The sequence below is a fragment of the Acomys minous genome, assembly GCF_964271855.1.
Source record: "Acomys minous genome assembly, chromosome: 13".
In the NCBI taxonomy this organism is placed as follows: domain Eukaryota; kingdom Metazoa; phylum Chordata; class Mammalia; order Rodentia; family Muridae; genus Acomys; species Acomys minous.
Genome location: NC_140495.1, coordinates 32,194,907 through 32,216,627, shown reverse-complemented (window position 1 = coordinate 32,216,627; position 21,721 = coordinate 32,194,907). Strand labels below are relative to the sequence as shown.

General features: G+C 47.0%; 1 long non-coding RNA gene across 2 annotated transcripts in view; it reads right to left on the bottom strand.

The window, feature by feature from the left end:
- The window catches only part of LOC311580598, a 37,941-nt gene that overhangs the window by 2,621 nt on the left and 13,599 nt on the right, over positions 1-21,721 (bottom strand). The window lies entirely within an intron of this gene.

The following is a 21,721-nucleotide window of genomic DNA, read 5'->3' as shown; positions in this document are numbered from 1 at the left end:
GACAGATCCCTGGGCACCCCTAACCTGTGTTGATATATGCAGCATTAGTCCCAGCTATGGGTTGTGTGTAAAACACGGGATTTTCTGTTCCTTGGAAAGGTGAAGAAAAAGATCCTGCAACACAAGCTAGTTCAGAATGCCAGGATCTCCTCCAAGCTGAGGGTGGAGCATCCCAGCCTGATTCTGAGTGAAGGCCCACCTCTTAAGTGCATGGGGGGGGGGGGGAGGAAGTGGATGTATATCCCTCACCCGCTGATTCCCCAACACTCCCCCCTCCAAAACTTTTCACAGACGCTCATTACGAGAGCATTTAGCAGTGCTGTTTTAAAATGTTTGGTTCTGGTGGGTGGTGGGTGAATACAATTAAGACAAAAATCTCCTAGTCCAGAAACCTCTCCCTAAAGGTAGAAGAAGAGAGAGAAAAGAATGTTTACTCCTGAGCAAGCTGGACTGTGGTACTGTCTAAGTCATGAGAAAGGCCAGAGGAAGTCTTACCATTTCCCGTAGGAAAGTAGGCTCAGTCCACTACACTCATGTCTTCAAGTTCAACAGAATCCAGTGGAGAGGGTCCAACAGCAGGGTTTGTCAATATTTATCTTACATCCACTTAACAGCGTTCAATAACTGGCTCTACCCAAGGAGACAATAAACCGTTGTATGTGTGTGTGTGTATGTGTGTGTGTGTGTGTGTGTGTGTGTGTGTGTGTGTTGTCTGTATGTTGTTTATATGGGTGTGCCTGCATGCCTCTGTGTACACACACACATGACTGTGAACACACCTGTTGTGCTCAGAAGCAACCTTGGATGCCTACTATCTTCCACCTTGTTTGAGACAGGGTCTCTTTTTCCCACTAGTACTCCAGACTAGCACACTGGCAATTTCCAGAGATGCTCCTGTCTCTATTTCCCATTGCATCTCTGTAGTGAGGGCACTGGGATTACAGACCTCAGTACACACTTTATGTGGGTTCTGCAAACTTGAACTTGGGCCTTCAAGCTTATAAGGCAAGGTGGGAGTTTGGGGAGTTGGCGGCTCCCCTAGGACACTGTTTTCTTTGATAATTACATTTCAAAGTGATTTATCCCCAATCCTTCATGGGAAAGCTTCCTGGGTCTTTGGGTTACAGATGACTAAAGGATATTTTAATTTTTGAAAGATGTGTGTGCATTTCAACAAAACAGATGAGAACCTAAAAGTCTGTGTTTTCTCAAACAACTGCTCTGAAAGAGGACACCAGGAGCCCCTTATTTTAACTGAAAGAATTAAGTTTCTCATTTTTAATTTATATTTGCTCCTGCATGAACATAAGGAAACTATTTTTGTGAACTTTATTTTTAAATAATCTCTTGAAAATAGAAATTATGAAACGTTTCTCAGGGAGAAAAGAGGTAAATTTTCTTGAGGAGAAGTCTTGAGGGGGAAATGGAAACCAGTGCGCTCGGTGATGTAAAGCCACTTTATGCAAAACGGTTTGCACATTTTTAAGTAGCTTCAAAAGTCAGCAGTTGCGCAACCAACAGCAGTTGCCATGGTAGCAAAAGTTGGTGTTATTCTAATCCACTTGGTGATAATTTGGCTGGGACTGCAATTGGATGTGGGAAGGCATGCTCTTCATGTGGAGTGTGTGTGTGTGTGTGTGTGTGTGTGTGTGTGTGTATGTGTGCGTGTGCATGTGTGTGTATATTCATGTTGGGCTGCACATGCACATGTGTGTATATATACTTGTGTGTAAACTACATGATAGCTTTAAGTGTTGTTCTTCAGGTGCAATCATTGTTTTTTACTATAGGGTCTCTCACTGGCCTGGAATTCCTCTAACAGGCTAAGCTGGCTGGCCAGATGGACAGTGAACCCCAAGATTCTGCCAGCCTCAGCCTCCCCACTATTGGGATTACAAATGTGTGCCGCCACACATGGCTTTCTTTGCGTGGGTTGTAGGGGTCAAATTCGGATTCCTACATGGTAACCGAGCACTTTACCAACTGAGGTGTCATTTTTTCATAGTTCTTGGGTTTTTTGTTTTGTTTTGTTTTGTTTTGTTTTTTGTTTGTTTTGCTTTGTTTTGTTTGGTTTGGTTTGGTTTTTTGTTTGTTTGGTTTTCTATCATGGTATAGGCAAAAAACTACACAGCATACTGTGCAGAAATCGGGGTGCAACACATGGCGTGTGCACATGAGGCCCCAGCAGTCATGAATAAGAATGCAGAGGGACCTGGAAATGTAGCCTGGCCTATTTCTTCACAACTGCCCTCACTAAGGACTAGGGGAGGGGAGGGAGAGATGATGGCAAAGGGCAGGCACTGTGAGAAGCAGGAAAACTCGAGGACTACACTCCTCACCATCATCTTGAGCAGCCCCCTGCCAGTCACTCACACCACCCCCAGTTTGCAGGTGAGGAAGCAAAGGCAACAGCTCTAAGATCATGGAGTTGGTGGCAGAGTTGGGACCAGGACCCACGGTCCCTACCTCAATGCTTGGGAACTGGCAGTGTTGGCTAGAAGTGGAAAAAAACAGAGGAGAAATCACCTTCAAACATAAGGCAAGTTAAGTGTTATTGGAGAATTGAGGGTTGGGTTATCCAGACTGACTCAGAGTCAGTATAAACACCAAGGCACTGTAGCATCTTCCCTCTGTCACTCTCACTTCAAGGGGGCCAAATATTAGTGACCATGGGCCCAGGAACACAGATTCAGGTTACCCAAAAGCGAATGTTTCAACATGGCAGCCATTCCATGAAGATTTTAGATGATTTTTATTACATTTATGTATTGTGCATACATGTAGGGGCTCCCTGCTATGCTATGACACCCATATGGAGGGCAGAGCATTATCTCTTTTCATCATGTGTGTCCCAGTGATGGAACTCAGATCACCAGTCTCAGCAGCGAGTGTCTTTACTCTCTGAGCCATCTCAATGCCTTGTGATATGTTTAGAACAAAAAAAAAATTGTCATAAATCAATCCACTTTTCAAATACATGGGTGAGGACACCAGACAGGTGGGTTAAAGTACAGCAGGGAAATCTCCACATGCTGTAGTCTGAAAGGTTTCACCTGTTAGTCACAAAAATATTAGGTCGGACATGGAGGTAAGCAAGGAATAGCTATTAAGGATGCTAAAGATAGCCCAAGGTAAGTCCTAACTAGCCTGGGTGCTGTAACACTCCAACCTCTTCACACGATTATGTTCTGACTAGTTAGTCAGCCTTACTGACCATCCCATATTAGGTGTTGGGTTTTTTCCCCAGAACTTCCATCCACAGTTTGCCCTATTGACCAAGCACCACACTGTGTGCACGGGGGAGCCCAATATGAATTTTATTTTCATTGCTGGGAATTTCATTCATAGTCTAATGCACATGAGGCTGAGAACTAGGCAGAAAAGCAGTCCAGGAGATGGAAAGCTAGGAACACCATTAAGGAGCAAACTCTTATGACATGGGCCGAAAGGCTGATGGAGTGCAGGCGGTGGTGCTGCTGTGTTTGTACTGCAGACCATCACCGTGACAGCCACTTTGCCTGGACCTTCCTCCAGCCTCCAGGGAATATGTAGCTCACATTAAGTACAGGAGGGGTCCACACAGATGAACCCCTTCGGAAATCCATGTCCCAGCTTTCCGCCTTCCACCAGGCAGCTCTAAAGCTCAACCCAACTCTCCCTGTGGGCTCCAATAAGACAGTACCCTAGTTTCCCATCATAGCCATCTGTCGGTTACTACCTTTCCTTGCACACGCTGAGGACCACCTTCTAAATATCTCCTTCCCTCCCTCTCCCGCTTCATCTCTCTCAGACCCCAAGAGAATCCCTCTCCTATGCTAGTGCAGTGACTGTGACCATCGGGTGTGAGGAGTCAGTGGAACACTGAATCCGGGGGTGCCTGCCCTTGCATCCCCTGGAGGACGATGCATGCAGGACTCCAAGTCAAACAGAATCCAAGCATCCAGGACAAACAAGCTGCCTTTCTCTTTCTTAAATGTCACCAGGAGCCAAGTGAGAGAAGTAAAGCACTTGTCCTGTGCCCTGCTGCTGAACGACAATTAGTGTCTAGAGGGCTTCTCTCCACCCCCCCCACCCCCCACCTCAGTTCCCAAATAATAGAGAGAGACACCTCTTGGATTCATAAAAGATTTAAAGCACAGTAACTGGGCAGGTACCAACCCTCTAAGCTATTTTGCTATCGCCCAGCTACACACCCCGTGTTATTCGCCATATTTCCTGTCTGGGCTGCTTCTGTTCCATCAGGCCAGCCCTAATGGCCACGTGCTCATGGACCATGCTGCCCCATGGCTACTTCCTTCTCTCTACCTTCCTCTCCTCCTCCCGTGTCTTCTGCTTCCTCTCTTGCTTCCTTCTGTCTCTTGGTCCCTCTGAGATCCCAAGCCCAGGGACCTAAGCCCCGCCTACTTCGCTTCTGCCCAGTCACAGGCTTCAGCAACCTTATTAACCAATCAACTTTAAACTACAACAAAGAGCAGTGTACGTGGAGGCGGACCGTACTCATCTAGGCAGCAACGGAGAGATTTTTGCAGGCCAGTAATTAGCATTAAAATGCATAGCACCAAGCCAGGCATAATCCCAGCACACAAGCAGGCAGAGGCTGGTGGATCTCTCTGAGCTAGAGGCCAGCCTGTTCTACAAAGCGAGTCCAGGACAGCCAAGGCTACTCATAGACTCATAGAAAACCTGTCTTGAAAAACCAGAAAAACAAAAACATAGCACCAGACCAACCCCCAACAGAGCCCTGCTTCTCAGACCTAAGCAAGCTGTAGCTACCGGCCACGCCAGTTACTCATTGCTTCAAGCCCGTGTGACCCTCCCTGCCCGTATTAGTCAGGGCTTTTTAGAGAAACAGAGCCGATAAAATGACTCTATACAAAAATGGGATTTATTTGAATGTTTCACACGTTATAGTCTGACTACTTCAACAATGGCTGTCTTCAGATAGAAAAATCCAAGAGTCCAGTAGAAGTTCAGTCCATCAGGCTGGATGGCTCAGCTAGCTTTCAGTATTTTCCAGAATCCCAAAGAAGTAGGCTCCAATACCAGCGAGGGATGACCTTGCCTGTGAGGGTGAGGGCAAGCAGGTAAAGAACAAGCACTTCTTGCTTCTGTGCCCTTTATAGAGGCTGCCGCCAGAAGGTGTGACCCGGATTTAAGGTAGATCTTACCACCTCAAAAGATCCAGATTTAAGGTGGGTCTTCTCATTTCAAATAAATCAATAAAGAAAGAAAGGTCCCTCACAGGTATAGCCAGCAACTTGGCTTGGGTTGTAGTTAATTCTAGATGTGGTCAAGTTGATAACCAAGGATAGCCATCACACTGTCCGTGGTGGATGGGATAGGGATGGCCCATATAGACTCACGCATTTGACTCAAGACTTGGACCATAGAGGGTGGCACCATTAGGAGGTGTGGCCTTGCTGGAGGAAGTGTGTCACTGTGGAGGTGAGCTTTAAAGTCTCAGATGCTCAGGCTAGGCCTAGGGGAGCACTCAATGCTACAGCTTTCGGGTCATGACGTAAAACTCTCAGCTCTTTCTCCAGCACCGTCTGCCTGCACGCTGCCCTGCTTCCCACCATGACTATAACGGACTAAACCTCTGAACTGTAAGCCACCACCCACCCACCCACCCCCAATTAAATGTTTTCCTTTGTAAGAGTTGCCATGATCACGGTGGCTCTTCACAGAAGCAAGACACAAACTAAGACACTGTGCCAGGGCATAGGTCCCTCCTGGTGAGGTCATGTCATTCACAGCACGACACCAGCCTGTGAATCCACAGGTAGGAACGTCAGCAAAGTATCTGTACCTGAAGTGCTTATAGATCTAACACAGCAAAGAGGTGACGCTGTAGGAGTTGGAGTCAAGCCAGCAACAGGTGGCTGGCACCCTTCTCCTGAGAACAATGCCTCTTCTAGCATTGTTAGCCTCACCTTTGGGGGAGGGGTGTTTATGTATGCTCAGGTGCCTGTGAGTGTTTGCAGACATGCATGTGGAGGCCAGAGGCCACACCTAAGGAGCGGGCCACCTTGTGTTTCTGAGATAGGGTCTCTCACTGGGACCCAGGCTTGGTTAATTAGGTTGAATTAGCTGGCCAATGAGATCCAGAGACCTCCCCTTCCCCAGTGCATAGCATCATGCCAGGCTTTTGTACATGGGGGCTGAAGTTCAAAGTCAGGTCCCCCATGCTTGCATAACAAGCACTTTACCCACTACCCTGAGCCATCTCCCTGGCCCAGTCTCACTTTTACCACCATTGATCTGTGGAAAAGTCTTAAGAACCAACACTTTTAATAACTTGCCATATCTACTATAAATATTTTCCCAGTTTTATTTTACCTTTAAGTTTTTTGTATGATGAGTTTATAGATACAAAGTGCCTGATTCTCAATTTAATTTGTTTTTTAATTGACAATAATTATGCATATTTATGGACTACAATATAATGTTTTTTATCAATTGTAAAAAGATTCAAACAAGATAATTAGCACATCAACTAGCTTACCAACTCATCCTTTTCTGTGGTGAGAATGTTAAAAAAAAAAGAAAAGAAAGAAAGAAACTAGTCATCTTTCAGCAATTTTGAAATACACAACACATCGCGTTAATTGCATTCACCAGGCACTTACTCCTCTCTTCATATTGAAAATTTGTTCCCTTTGATCATCTTTTTCTTCTTACCCATCCTTCCTCCTCCCACACACCCTTGATACTTTCTACTATATTGTTTCAATTAAGCTCCTTTTTAAAGATTGCCCCATATATAACATCACACAGTGTTTGCATCGTGCCTCCCTGTATGTTTAAGCCTTTTTTTTTTTTATCCATCTGACCACTGTTAGCTACTTACGCCGTTTTCTTACCTTAGCTGTGATGAATAATGCTCAGGAATGCAGCTATCTCTTCAGCAAAGCCAGTTCAGTTCCTGGTAGCACAGTCAGAAGCTGGACGTCTGAGTCCTGTGTCAATTCTACCTTTAGTCTTTTAAGAACCTTTCACTCTACTTCCCAAAATGGCTGTCCTAATTTACCTTCTTACCATCCCCGGTGAGGATCTGTGCCTCCTCCCAAACCTAGCCAACACTCGCTACCACTCCTTTTCTAGAGGATAGCTTTTCTAACTGGTGTTGTATGATTTCTCAGGATGCCTTTCCCTGCTATTCCCTGCCAATCAGAGATGTAGAGCAGTTTTCTCGTGTACCTGTTGCCCATTCCTATCTTTTCTGAAAGCATCTATTTGGATCCTTTGCCTGATTTCCAGTCAGGTTGTCCATCAGGCATGAGCTTTCCTTATTTTCTAAGATACGCTGGGTACTGGTCCTTTATAGAAACTTACGATGTAAATATTTATTAACCATATACTTTGTAAATGTTTCCTCCCAACGCCTGGGCGCATCTTCTCATTAGTAATTGCTTCCTTTGTTATTCAGAAACATAATCCAGCCCATTTGTTCGCTTTTGCTTTTGCCTTTGTCTGTGAGTTTTAGAATCCAAGCAAAGAAAGGGTCACATAGACCATTATTGTAGGCCTTTCTTATATTTTATTCCAGCTGCTTTATAGTTCCGGGTTACATTAAACCTTTCATCTATTTTGCGTCTATTTTTGTACACAGCGTGAAATACGAAGTCCAATTTCATATCAAATTAATAAGCCCCAGGGTTGGAGGGCGTTTGTTACTTTTCCAAATGACCTAGGTTCAATTTCCAGCACCCACATGGCAACTCACAACCATTTGTAGCTACAGTTGCAGGGGATGCAGCACACCCTCTTCTGACCTACAGGAGCACCAGCATTCATGTGCCATCCATCCATCCATCCATACATACATACATACATACATACATGCAAGCAAAACACTATACACATAAAATGAATCAACTATAAATACACGTGACCCTCAGGCTTTCTATCCTGGTCCACCGGTCACTAACTCTCCTATTATGCCTGGTCTAAGTTGTTTTCATTACACATTTTGAGATCAGGAAAGGTGATGTATTTAAACATGTTCTTTCTGCTCAAAATTGCTTCAACTTCTCAGAGACTTCCTGGTTCCATATGAATTTTAGAGTTGTCTTTTATATTTCTGTGGAGAGTTTCACAGGTATTTTGATAGGAACCATGCCAGTACAATAGATGCCCTGTGTAGTATGTATATTCTGACAGTGGTAACTCTTGTAACCTGTGAGCACAAGCTACATGCCCCTTCATCCTGTCTTCCTCAGGGTCTCCCATCAGGTTTTAGAGATCTCAGAGGACTGATCATTCACTTCTTTGGTTAAGTTTACTCCTAAGTATGTTCTTTCTTTTTTTTATGTTATTGATAGAATCGTTTCCCTAATTCCTTTATCAGGCAGGCTATTGTTGATTAGAAATGCTATTGAAGGTGTGTACTCAAGGGTGCACCCATGCATGCATGTGTACAAGTGTGATTACCAGTGGGGGAGGTGTGAAAGCCAGAGGTTGACACTGGAGTCACTCCCTCAGTCGCTTCTCTGCCTTAGTTATTGGATTTGACAGGCTCACATGTATATACGGTGAATCTGGACATTTTTGTCCTCTGTTACTCTTTCTTTCTCTTGTCCTTCTTTCTCTCACACTAAACCCAGAGATCCTTGTTTCGGGATGAGCACATGGGCTGGATGCCCAGGAAGTACCAAGAAGCTGCCACCTGATCCCTGACCCCAGCTTTCACATAGGTCCTTATGCTTACACATCAAAGCACCCGGCCAACTGAGCCATCAGCCCAGCCCCCAATCTTGATGATTTCTTTTCTGCTATCGTAGCCTGCAACTTAACTGAATTTATTTATCAGTCCTAAGAGGGTTTTGCTGGAGTCTTGAAAGTTTTCTGTATACAAAAATCACCCGTGAGTAATCAGACAACATCACACCTTCTTCTCCCATGCAGATGCCTTTTCTTTCCTTTTTCTTGCCTAGTTGCTCTGGCTATGATGTCTAGGACACTGTTCACTTGAAGCAGCAGCAGTGGACATCTTTGTCTTGTTCCTGATCCTAAAGAAAACATTTTCAATTTTTTTTTTAAATCGCTGACTAAAGTTAGCTTAGAAACTGGCCCACTGCCACACTGTGTGGACAGTCAAACAGCATTCAGAGGCCCAACACCGTGCAGCTTGGGCTGGCATCGCTACGGTGAGCAAGTATGTAGTGGAGAGCTGGGAAAGAAGGAAAAGTGGAATGGTTTGTGCACTCTGCAGAGGGGCAGAACTGGAGATGCGAAGGTGGTGAGGACCAGCCTGATGTGAGTAGCCTGCCCTGCTACCTGAGGACATGGTGACATTCCAGCCCGTGCTGCCACTGAGGGCATGTCTGGGTCTGTGGCCCTGCAGCAGCAGGGGTCTGTGTCAATGTCTGTGGCCCATGTTACCATCAAACACCATGTGGACATCTCTGGGCTCAGCTGGAGGTGGAGTCGGGGAGGGACATATTGATGTCCAAGAGCTTCGTAGAGCTGGCCCTGCCCTGCCCCCTCACTGGTTGTGGTACTCTAGAGAGCCTGGACAGCTCACTAGAACTGGGCTTGGTGGCCTGGACACAGAAGAGCCAGCCCCAAAGGCATGAGTGAGGGACAGCTGACCCCAGGCATCATGGAGGTAGTGCTGGAAATCCAGTCCTGCCCCTTCCTGGCTGCCACAGGCAAGAGCGCTGTCCCTGCCCCTCACCTAGGCAAAGCAGGACAGCTGGTAGCGTGAGTTCAGCAGAGCTGATGGGCTGGGGAACCACTCAGCTATCTCCCAAGCCCAGATCTAGCACTTTGAGTTGGCCTACCCCATCTATGAACTGCTGCAGCCTGTAAAAGGGACCAGTACTGCAGACTCTCCATGACACGGGGCAACAGCAGAATGTCTGAGAGAAGTCCCAGTAAGAATTCAGTATTGATAGCGCAGCAGAAGCCAGAGTCCTCAAACCAGACCAATGAACATTTGCAACTAAAGCTATTCAGGCGAAAGAGTATACTGTGTGACACACCACAGCTTCCACAGCAAGATGTTTGTTTTGTTTGTTTGATTAAATTTTGTTTTCTTTGGGAAGGGGGGGGGTTGCAAGGGCAGAGAGGGCAGATATGAAGAGATAGGGCGATGAATGGGATTGGGGTGCATGATATGTGAAATTCACAAAGAGCCAATAAAGAGTATTTAAAGTTAGCTTATGGCTTTATCACATATGGCTTTCTAGACATTTGATGCTGATGCTGATGCTGATAGGATTTAAAGACACTCAGAAACTTGACCTCATTATGTTGGCATACTTGGTATCACAGGCATATGATACCATGCCTGGTCCAGGCACTGCTAGGGGTGGAACTCCAGACTCTGTACATGCTAAGCAAGCACTCTCCCAATCGAGCCACCTCCTTTGCCTATGTGTATGATCTGTTTTGTTGAGATATTTTATCACAAACCAATATCGATTTTTGTCAAAATCCTTTTGTGCAGCTATTGACATAACAATATGAATTTTGTTCCTTCTCTCTCCCCCCCCCCTTTTTTTTTCTATTATCATGTGCCACATTTATGTACTCGTGTGTGCTGCATACTCTTCCTACCCCGGAGATAAATCCCACTTGATCATGATGAATGAATGTTTTTTAAACAGGGAGTTGAGTTCACTTTGCTAGTGTTTTGTGGAGAGTGTGGTGTTCTTCCTTGTCCTTACTTGTTATTGGTCTGTTCAACTTTTCTATTTTCTCCTGACTTGGTCTTGGTCATGACTCTAAGGACTCATCCATTTCTCGGAGATGGTCTATAATTGTTCACAGTGGTCTCATGATTCTTTACATCTCTGTAACATCCGTTGCGATGTCTCTACTTCTGGCTATTATTTGAGTACGTTCTATTTCTATCTCTGCTAAAGATTTGCTTTGTTTTGTTTTGTGTCAGCCAGGATGGTTTCAAACTCACAATCCTCCTGTCTGTTTCTGGCATGCTAGGATTGCAAGTGTGTGCCACCACATCTGGACTCAGACATTTTCAAGGTTTATTTTTTTCAATTTCCTCTTTGGCTTATCAGTTGTTCAGAAACATGATGGTTAATTTTATCAGTTTTCAATTTTTTTTTCTGTTATTGACATCTATTTCATGTCATGTGATTTGAAAAGATACTTGATATGATTTCAGCTTTCCTGCACTTATTAAGACTTGCTTTGTGGTCTAATATATGATCCACAGTGGACAATATTCTATACACAGTTGAGGAGAATGTGTACTGTGCTGCTATTGGATGACGTGTTCTACAAATACCTGCTCGATCCATTGAGTTTAAAATGCAGTTCATCTTATTCCTTATTAGTTTTCTACCTAAATGATATCTACAGTGTTGAAAGTGAGTAGTAAATAAACTAGCTGTGCAAACCATGGGAAGGTTTACCATGTGAGTGCAAGTCATTTTGAATGAATACAATGGATTTGATTGTGCTTAATTAATTGGGGAACAATTGATTTCTACAATGACTCCATTTGTTTTCAAAGCTATCATTTTAGCAGTTTGATCTTCGTAGCCATTTCCATTATGGAAATGGAGAGAGGTGATAGAAAAATCTAAATTCAGCTTTATAGACCCATGCACATACTGAATTTTTCTCCCAATAAAGGCACATGATTCTACACATGGCTGTGAATAAAAGGTATGGACATTTGTTGAATTGGGTCTGTAAGGGACCAGGAAGATGGACGTTCAATACAATGCTGCTGAATGCTGACAGGGTTCTCAGGCCAACTGCTTGGACTAAGCAAGGGAACGTGTGCATGCAAGGCCTCCTGCCAAGGGGTAGTGACCAGATTTCATGTCAGAGGCAGTACCCTCTTTCCCATCTCCCCACACACATGGAGAATGAGCTTTCCATGGGGGGGGCTAGGTACTCTGCATGCATTGTCCTTGGTTGGTGCATCCGTTTGTGCAGGCCCCCGTGGGTCCAGATCCACTGGCCTTGGTGGTCTCCCTGTGGAGCGCCTGACCCCTCCAGATCCATCCAACCCATCCCTCACTCTTCCATATAACTCTCAGTGCTCTGCCCAGGGTCCAGCTGCAAGTCCCAGTATCTGTTAAGAACCCCAAGTGGGTGGAGTCTTTCAGAGGACCTCTATATTGGGCTAATATCCACTTATAAGTGAGTATATACTGTGCGTGTCTTTCTGGGTCTGGGTTACCTCACTCAGGATGATGTTTTATAGTTCCATCCATTTGCCTGCACATTTCCTTGTTTTTGATAGCTGAATAGTATTCCACTGTATAAATGTACCACAGTTTCTTTATCCATTCATCAGTTGAGGGACATCTAGGTTGCTTCCAGATTCTGGCTTTTACGAATAAAGCTGCTGTGAACATAGTTGAGGCAATGCCCTTGTTGTATGGTGGAGCATCTTTCGGTAATATCTAAGGAGTGATATAGCTGGGTCCTGAGATAGAGCTATTCCCAATTTTCTGAGAAAGCACCAGATTGATTTCCACAGTGGCTGTACAAGTTTGCATTCCCACCAGCAGTGGAGGAATGTTCCCCTTTCTCCACATCCTTGCCTGCATGTGCTGTCACTTGAGTTTTTTTATCTTAGCCATTCTGAGGAAGGGGATGCAGGCTACCCTGATGAGACCTGATAGACTGTGATCAGAAAGTGGGGGAGAAGCCCCTCCCCCTCCAGAGGTCTAGGAGAGGGAAATAGGGCTGAAGAAGGGGGGGGCGGGGAGGGTGGGAACTGGAAGATAGGAGCAAAGGGATAACAGTCACGATGCAATGTGAATAAATTATAATAAATAAATATATTTTTAAAAAAACAAAGAAAGGGAATGTGGTGGGCAGGCTCTGTGGAATGCACTGCGACAGTTAGGATCGATACAGCAGACATTTGATAAAGGGATGTAGACAGAGCTTAGGAGCACAACGCTGCAGGGAGAGAAGCGAGAGGCAATAGGATTACAGTGTAGCACTGTAAGGCTTCCGTACACCCACAGACCAACAGCACAAAAACGACAAACAAACAAAGCAGCACTTATTACACTCACCAGGGTGGTGTCCTCTGGGGTCAGGGGGATGAAAGGAAGGAGAGGTCTAAAAGGGAATTAGTAAGACAAGGTACCATAATACTTTTCAATTCCTTTTTCTGTTATGTGTACTTCGTAATGAAATTTTAATTTTTTAACCTTCTAAATCAAGAGAAATTCTCCTACTCACAATAGTTTTTTTGGGGGGGGGGCAGGAGGTGGATATTTTGAAATTGACATTTATGATTCAAACGGAAAAGGTGTGGAAACAAATAGTGTAACTAGAAAAATTAATCCGTAAAATTGGAAGACAAATTGAACTTTATTAATGAAATTCAAATCAGGAACATTCACTAGCTTGGGGTGTTTATCTACCTAGCAATCTTGATTTAAGTAGGGAGAATTTTTTAGTGACTTCACTTCTTTTATGGAGATTAAGTTCTGTTTTCTGTGTAGTTTTATTACATACAGAGCGTCTGGCACAAAACCCAAGGCCTAGGGGTGACACTGCCATTCACTAATGACTTTTGCCCACACACAATAAAAGAACTTATGGTGGGACCTCCCAAATGGTTTCTCTCTAAGACTGTCCTCCTCCTCACCTCCCTCTACTCTTCCTCCCCCTCCTCCCCTTCCTCCTCCCCCTCCTCCTCTTCTCCCTACTCTTCCTTCCCTCCTTCTCTTCCTCCTACACCTCCCCCTACTCTTCTTCTTTTCCTCCTCCCCTCCTCCTCTTCTTCCTCCCCCCTTCCCCCTCTCCATTCTGCTGCTGTTGCTGCATGGCATCCCTGTCTTTCAAAACTTATTCTAGGCAAGATCATTAGCAGCATGCCCGGATGAGGTAGATCCAGCTCACGCTACTTACAGAGAGCCCTCGAGCTGTCCTGCTCCTGGGGGATTCTTGTAAACTTTCCATATACATATATATGGAAATATATATGGAAATATATGGAAATATATATATATAATTTTTTATCACATTGGGATGGCCTTGACTTTCTGATAATGTGGTATTTGGAGGGGGGCAGGGGGCTACAAGAGAAAGAAGACACTTGCAAGCACTCATTGAGCCTCTGCCTGCCCAGGTTTGCTAGCGGCTCCTGTACATGAGCTATTGTGGAGCCATTCTCTAGTCAGTACTTGAGAAACTTATACATAGACTGAAGACTAGGCCATATGGTTTTGGGTTTTTTGTTTTTTGTTTTTTTTCTTGCAACTACCAAAGTAATGCTCTACCACAAATGGGGGTGGAAGGATGTGTGCATGTATATACACATGCGAAGGGTGAATGTTGTTTTTTTGAGACCAGCTCTTGCTCCGTAGCCCAGGCTAGAATGGAACTTGTGGTCCTCTTGCCTTCATCTCCCAAGTACTGGGATGACTATCACAAGTTTTAACCATAGCACTGTGCAGCCAGAAACACTATTGGGTGGGAAAGTGAGGGACAGCCAACGGTCCAAGTAATGAGAAGAATTACCTCGCCAGTAAGCTGCATGTACTCAGGCTAGTCTCAGGCTTCTCGGGAGACCCATGGTAAGATTTAGAAGGCTTCATAACACTCTGATCTTAAAGGAAGAACCCAAATTGAAAATGTGGACTCGGCATTACATGGGCTGTGTCCTGTACCCCAACTCTGCAGCTTCCCAGTTCTGTGGAGCCTTTGTTTCCAAATATAGTCACCACCAACTGTAGTAGTTACTTTCTGTTGCTGAGATAAAACTATGACCAAAAGTACCTTACAGAAAAAAGAGATTATTTGGGGTTATGGTTCCAGTAGGGGAGTCTATAATGGCAGGGCAGGCGTGGCAGCCAGCAGCCAGAGCAGGAAGCTGGGAGTGGAACGAGGTTATAAACTCTCAAAGCCCACCCTCAGTGATGCACTTCCTCCAGCAAGACCCCACACCCTAAATGTCTCAAAGCTCCCCGAACAATGCCACCTACTGGGGACCTAGTGGCAGGTGCCTCCTTTCCTTTATTCTGAACCGGCCTTGAACTTACCCGATCATGAGTTTTGCCTGGACCTTAAAAACCCAAGTACTCTTCTAGGTTTTCAGAGGCCAGGCTTTTAAAGCTGATGGTTTCCACCCTTGGAATCCAGCCCAGTGCCCCCTCGAGAGAAACTGAATACTGGAGGGCCACCCAAAGCAGCCAATCAGGATCCAGCTGTCCTGGCCACCTGGGAGAGCAGTGGGTACAGAGAGCTTTGAAGAGGTCTGGGTAGAGATGGCAAGAGGCAGGTGAGCCTCAGATAATCCCCTGCACCTCCAGGAATAAGACCAGGGCCTTGCCTTACTGCTTGTGCACAGGCTACGCAGTGCCACCGTCTGAGGAGTACACACCGCAAGTGGCAAGGCTGAGTGAGCGTGTACAAGTGTGTGTGCCTGGTGCTGGGTGCTGTGTGGGCTGAGTGTTAGAAACAGGCTGTGCAGGCTCCAGAATCCTCACAGCCTCCCTCCCACAGAGCAGACCTCACTGCCACCTGCCCCTCTGGGGCTTGGGCCAGACTGTGCAGCCGTCAAGCCCATCTTTTTTGCCTAAGGCCAGAGGCAGCTCCTGGTGGGATGGTTGGTGCATGCTGAGAAGCCTCTCTCACAGACCTCTACCACCATCCCTCGTGTACGGTCCTCCCCTCTACTCCTATCCCGTCAGTCTCCCCAGCCTGAACCATCTTACACCTTCACAGCTTCCCTCACTGGCCTGCAATAGCAAGCCGCTCAGTTCCCAGCCCCTGCAAACAGGCTCCTTCCCTCCCCTTCCTTTCCCTTCCTTTCCCTTCCTTTCCCTTCCCTTCCTTTCCCTTCCTTTCCCTTCCTTTCCCTTCCCTTCCCTTCCCTTCCCTTCCCTTCCCTTCCCTCCCCTTCTCTCCCCTCCCCTCCCCTTCCCTTCCCTTCCCTTCCCTCCCCTCCCCTCCCCTCCCCTTCCCTGCCCTTCCCTTCCCTTCTCTCCCCTCCCCTCCCCTTCCCTGCCCTTCCCTTCCCTCCCCTCCCCTCCCCTCCCCTTCCCTCCCCTCCCCTCCCCTCCCCTTCCCTCCCCTCCCCTCCCCTCCCCTCCCCTCCCCTTCCCTCCCCTCCCCTCCCCTCCCCTTCCCTTCCCTTCCCTTCCCTTCCCTTCCCTTCCCTTCTCCTTAGGCTGACAGTCCTGTACCCTGGGGGTCTCTGCTTATCCTCACACATGCCCTCCCACACACACACACACACCGTCCATAGGTCTCGAAGTAGAACCATGGAACTCTATATATCCCAAGATCCTCTCCTCTGCCCTACATCCTAAATGAGGCCAAAAGGACTAAGTCACACTCTAGGTGTCTGACCTGCTAGCTGGCACACCAGTCACCTGATGGGTGTAGCTCCTTATCCCCTGCAGCCTAGGTCCACAGAGGGTCCCGCTGGCATCGCCGTGGCTGAGAGCAGTGCTGATGAGCTATAGGAAGGCCTCCTATGGAGAGAAGGTTTGTCCTAGTTTGGTTTCTATTGCTGTGATAAAACAATGGTGACCAAAAGCAACTTAGGTGGGGGGAAGGCTTACTTGGCGCGCACTTGCAGGGCACAGCCTGCCTGCCACCAAGGGAAGGGCCTCAAGCAGCACCCGAGGCAGGAACATGAGTAAGGCCGTGGAGAAATGCTGTTTACTGGCTTGTGCCCCCACGACTTCCTTATATATAAGCCAGATCCACCCACCCAGAGGTGGTACTGCTCATGGTAAGGTGGACCCTCCCATGCCAATCACTAACAAGAAAATTCCTTCCCAGGCCAAACTGATAAAGGCCTTTCCTCAACAGATTCCATCATCCCAGACAACCGAAGCTTGAATCAAGTCAACAAAAACTAAGCGGCACAGGGTACAGTTAGCAAAACAGGGGGAAAGGTCCACTCAGGGCCGCCACGTACCGTGGTCAGGGTTGTTTACCACACGGACATTCAGCCAGAAGGACAGGAAGGAACTGAAACCCAGGCGGTTCTCCACTTGCCAAGCTGTTTGTCCATGCACAGTCCTGCACATACCAAAGGCACTTTTTTTTTTTTTTTTGCAAGTCACACAGAAGTCCCTTATAGGTCGCCTGCAGCCCCTGCCCACTCAGGGCGGAATCCCACCTTCCATGACACTTTCCCAGCAGGCCCAAGCCCCATGGCAACCGGGACCTAAATCCCAGCCCTGATAAGAAGCAAATGCTGCTCGTCACAGCCAAGTTGACTGGCTTAGATTGTTCTGTCTCACAGGAAATATAGAGATTGTATGTCTGACCTGCAGAGTGTGTCCCACGCGTGTAACACGAGGGAGAACCTGTGTGTGTGGGCTCACGTGGCCCCCACATACACATGTGTGCACGGGCTCACATGTGTGCACATATCACACACATCCACAGCATGTAGGTGTGATAGCTAATTTTGGTTGCCACTTCACTGCATCAGGAGTCAACTAAAACACAATCTGCTGGGCACTCTTGTGAGGGATTTCTATGCTCAGATTCTCTGAAGCACGAAGATCCATCCTAAACATGGTAGCACCTTCCAGTGGCAGCCCAGGCAAAAGGACATGGAAGAAAGAAACCTTGCTTTTTGCCTGCTTGGCCTCACTCTCACTGCCAAACCCATCTATGCCATGGCTGCAGCGTTCCTTCACCGAGGTTAGAGCCTACTTCTTCAGGATTCCAACAGACTGAAGACCAGCAGACCTCCAGGCCTTCAGCACCACATTGTGCTGTTGAGACATCTCGCCTCGCGGACTGAAGAACTGTGGCTTCTCGGCCTCTCTAGTGTAAGGCAGCCATTGTTGGACTACTCCGATAGCATCCTGGAAGCCAATATAATAGATTCCATACATGTATGTGTTCTATCAGTTCTGTTCCCTCAGAAACCCTGACTAACATAAGAAAGTAATAAAATTAATTCAAATTCTAATATGTGTTTTTTTTAAAAAGCAATAAATATGGCAAAGAATAAGGGAGGTAGGCAGATAGGTCTATTAAAAGAGTGATAGAAGACAACCCCACATAGGCCAAAGCCTACAGGACACAAAGAAATTAGTTATGTGAGGAGACGAAGGAATCGATGACATGGATCAAGCAAAGGCTCTTGGCCAAGGTCCTGTGGCAAGGGATGAGTAAGGCTAAAGCAGCTATTTGCTCTAAAACACCCCTTGCTGTCTGTAGAGTCTGCTTCTCACACTCTAAAGTATCTTGCCTTCAGAAGATATTCAACGAAAGCCGTATTAGACTACTTAACGCAGCCCTCGGCAGATGCAGCCAAGTTATAGCGCAGCATCCAGACCAATTCAGGTCTGTGACAGCGGCGTATCTGCCAGCCTCCATTTCTCGAGCCATCGTTCCAAGTCAATGTCCAGTCTTTGACCTCCGGGATCCTAAGCATATCCCATCACCACAGGCCCAGAGCCCCAAAGTTCTCATCACTAAGATCATAGAATACACAATACGTAGTACAGCCTGCCGTTCCCCTGCGTTCTTGGGCCAGTAGCCCCCGCACCAGGCATGCAGAAACGCTAGTAGGAACGGAGAACTCGGAACAGAGCCACCTGTACTTTCCCTCAGTCCTTGCTGACACCAACCGAGAACACCGCAGGATTTTCTCCCCCACGCGGTCATCTTCGTGAGAGAAATGCAAGGAAGTGACTTTCTGAGAAGGTTAGCAAGGGGGCTGAGCTCATCAAGGGTGGGCAGAGTCTCCGACGGCCTTTAGATCTCCACACGACAAATGAAAATTATAACAAGTGAAAACCGAAGAAGATGGGGGAAGGCCGGGCCAGGTTAAGTGTGCTACATAGTCCCCGTGGTAGGCTCGGACTCAGGAGGTTCTCTAGTGCATGGCCTGGCTTATGAGGCCCAAGCCTGGGCCTTCATCAGCACCACCTGGTAACTGTGCTGGTGCCTTGTCTGAGACTAGGCTTCTCTCCCTGTGGAGCAGAGGCAGCATTTCCCCATGGTCTTAGAAAAACACAGCGGGATGCTCCCTAAAGACTACAGTGCATGCATCCCTAGCTTATCCCTCCCACCCACCCCTGTCATCCTGACAGCTCAGATTCCTTGCTTGTCATCATCAGCCTTTCTGAGACTTGCCGTGCTACAGTACCAATGGCTACTCCATGGCTACGCAGATTCGCCCTGCAGGATTTTTAAAATTAATTTTATTGAGGTGGTGTGTGTGTGTGTGTGTGTGTGTGTGTGTGTGTGTGTGTGTGTGTGTGCACGCACCCCTCAAAAAGGTAAGAGAATCCTGCCTAAGCTCAGAGTCCTGTCCTTTTTGTCCAATTTGACAGCATGTTGCAAGCATCTGTTTGACATTGTCGGTAACTGAAATAGCAATCCAGCTCCAGCAGCCTGGACTGGGCTCGTCACTGTCTTGGTAAGACAGCTTGGTGACGAGTGCCCTGCGGAGTCTTCCTAGTCAAGCAAGGAGCCTCAGAAGCTGAATGTCAGGGGCCTTCGTCCAGATGTGTGGCAGAAGGTGGCATTTTAAGCCCCCTGAGGAGTAGGTAGGGTGTACCCATCACCACGCTGTGAAGCATCTCTCTGTGTGTGGTACTGCGCCCAGCCTCTTTCGCTCAGCACACTAGAAGCTCCTGTTTTATTCCATTCTTATTTTATTTTGTTTGAGATGTTATCTTTACTATCTAGCCCAGCCCGGCTTCCAATTGGGAATCCTCCTGCCTCTGCCTCTGGAGTGCTTACATTATAGTCTGTCTCACCATGCTCAGCTGCTATTGTTCACTAAAGTCTAAAACCCAAAACCATTATTGCTCAGAGCTGTTCTGCAAAGCAGAGCGTTCTCTCTCTCTCTCTCTCTCTCTCTCTCTCTCTCTCTCTCTCTCTCTCTCTCTCTCTCTCTCGTGTGTGTGTGTGTGTGTGTGTGTGTGTGTGTGTGTGTGTGTGTCATCTGGGAATGAGAACTCATGTGGGTTTGTGCATGTACGTGGAGCCAGAGGCGATCCCAGGTGTGTGTCCGCAGAGACATCGCTGTTTCGTTTGTTGTATTGTTGTTTCAGTCAGCCTGTAGTTCACTGAGTAGGTACAGCACTGACTAGTGAGCCCCAGGACTCCACTTGACTATGTCTCCTGGCTCTTGTGCCTGAGTCCTAGGCACTGAACTCAGGTCCTCCTGCTTGCAAAGCGAGCACTTTACTGAATAAGCCAGTAAAGTCCCCGGTCGCAAAGCAAAGGCTTCTGTGTATACCTCAGGGATGAGAGCACAGAGATTTCAGGGAGGGGGCTCACAATCAGGTTAGCCACCTGTGGTCAGTGTCTGGGAGAACTTGCAGAAAATAATACTAGAAAAATGTTGCCTTCTGGGCTTGTGCCCACACAAGTTTTCCCTGCTAGAAAACTTGCCCCTCCCTCACTAGGACCCAGCACCGTGCCAGGAACAATGTGATCAGTTTCAGACCCACTTGCCTCTTAAGCTCAGCACTCTTATGCAATAAAATAGCTGAGCAACTGTACATAGTGGCCCGGCATGTGTAACACTCTAATTGCTTAAGGGTCTGTTGCTTCTAGAAAATGTAGAACTTTTTGAAAGTAATGACCCTGCTCCCTTAACATTAATATCTGCCCCATCCCTAGCAAAGAGTATAGCAGAAGGGCTTATGGGTTCCCAGTAGAGTAAAAATGTGTAATGATTTTCTCTGCAAGTTCACTGCTGCCCTTTGTATAGCTTCACTCAGGCCACTGTTAACCTGGCTTCCACCTACTTTCCTTGACCTTGGCAGGGTGTGGGTATTCCCGTGATAGAAATGAGGGCACAGTGTGAATCTGGACCCTCAGTGTAGCCTGTGTGACAGAATACCAGCCTGGTTGCTTTCCTCCCCGCAAGGGCTCTGAGCAAGGGGTTGGGAGCCTCCCTGTGTGCTCAGCTCCTCAGTGCGAGGTACACACTGTTATGGGGGGGGGATGTCTCTGGACGAGCTCCCCACCACTCTCCATAAATGCACGCTTCTGAGCCGCTGTCTCCCCAGCTCTGCTTGGCTGACTGGCTGGAGCTATTCTGGGCATTTCTTCAAGTGTCATGGGGAACTTAAAACTCACCAGTGACAAGCTGGCAGATTCACTTACAGCGCACAGCTCCTGAAAGCTACTAATGATGCCGTGAGGAGACGAGAGACAAAAAAAAAAAAAAAAAAAAAACAGCAGTATTTGGTTTTCAGTTTCAGGCATAAATATCTGAAAATGAGAAATCCCTCGGAGCCAGCTGCCCCACAGAGCATCTAGCGCTCTGTTACATAAAGAGCTGCAGCAGCCAAGAGGTCAGGGCATCACTGCAGCAAGGCTGCCTATGGGGCCTATGCCCGAGCCTGGGTAGCTCCTGAAGAGTATATTCCTTCTTTATGTGCAAGGCCACTGCTAATTTGGCCTGGCTCACCAGGAATGGTAAAGGCCAGGAGTCTGCCTGTCCCTCTGAACAACAGTGTGCAGTGCAGGCACTGCAGGGACAAATTTGAATGTGGCTTTATTATACCTCAGGCCTCTGAAAGGAACTGCTGAAGAAAGCCAAAAGATCCTTACCTTTCCTCCCTGAGGAGATCCAGGAGGGCACTACACCCAGTGTTGTTATTGTTATTGTTTTGAGGTAGGGGTCTCTTATAGCCTAGGCTGACTTCAAACTCACTGGGTAGCTAAGACTAGCCTCTAACTTCTGACCCTCCTGCCTCCAAGTACTAACTAGGAATACAGGCTACAGGTATATGGCACCACACCCAGCACCAGGCTGTTACTGGCTAAAGTG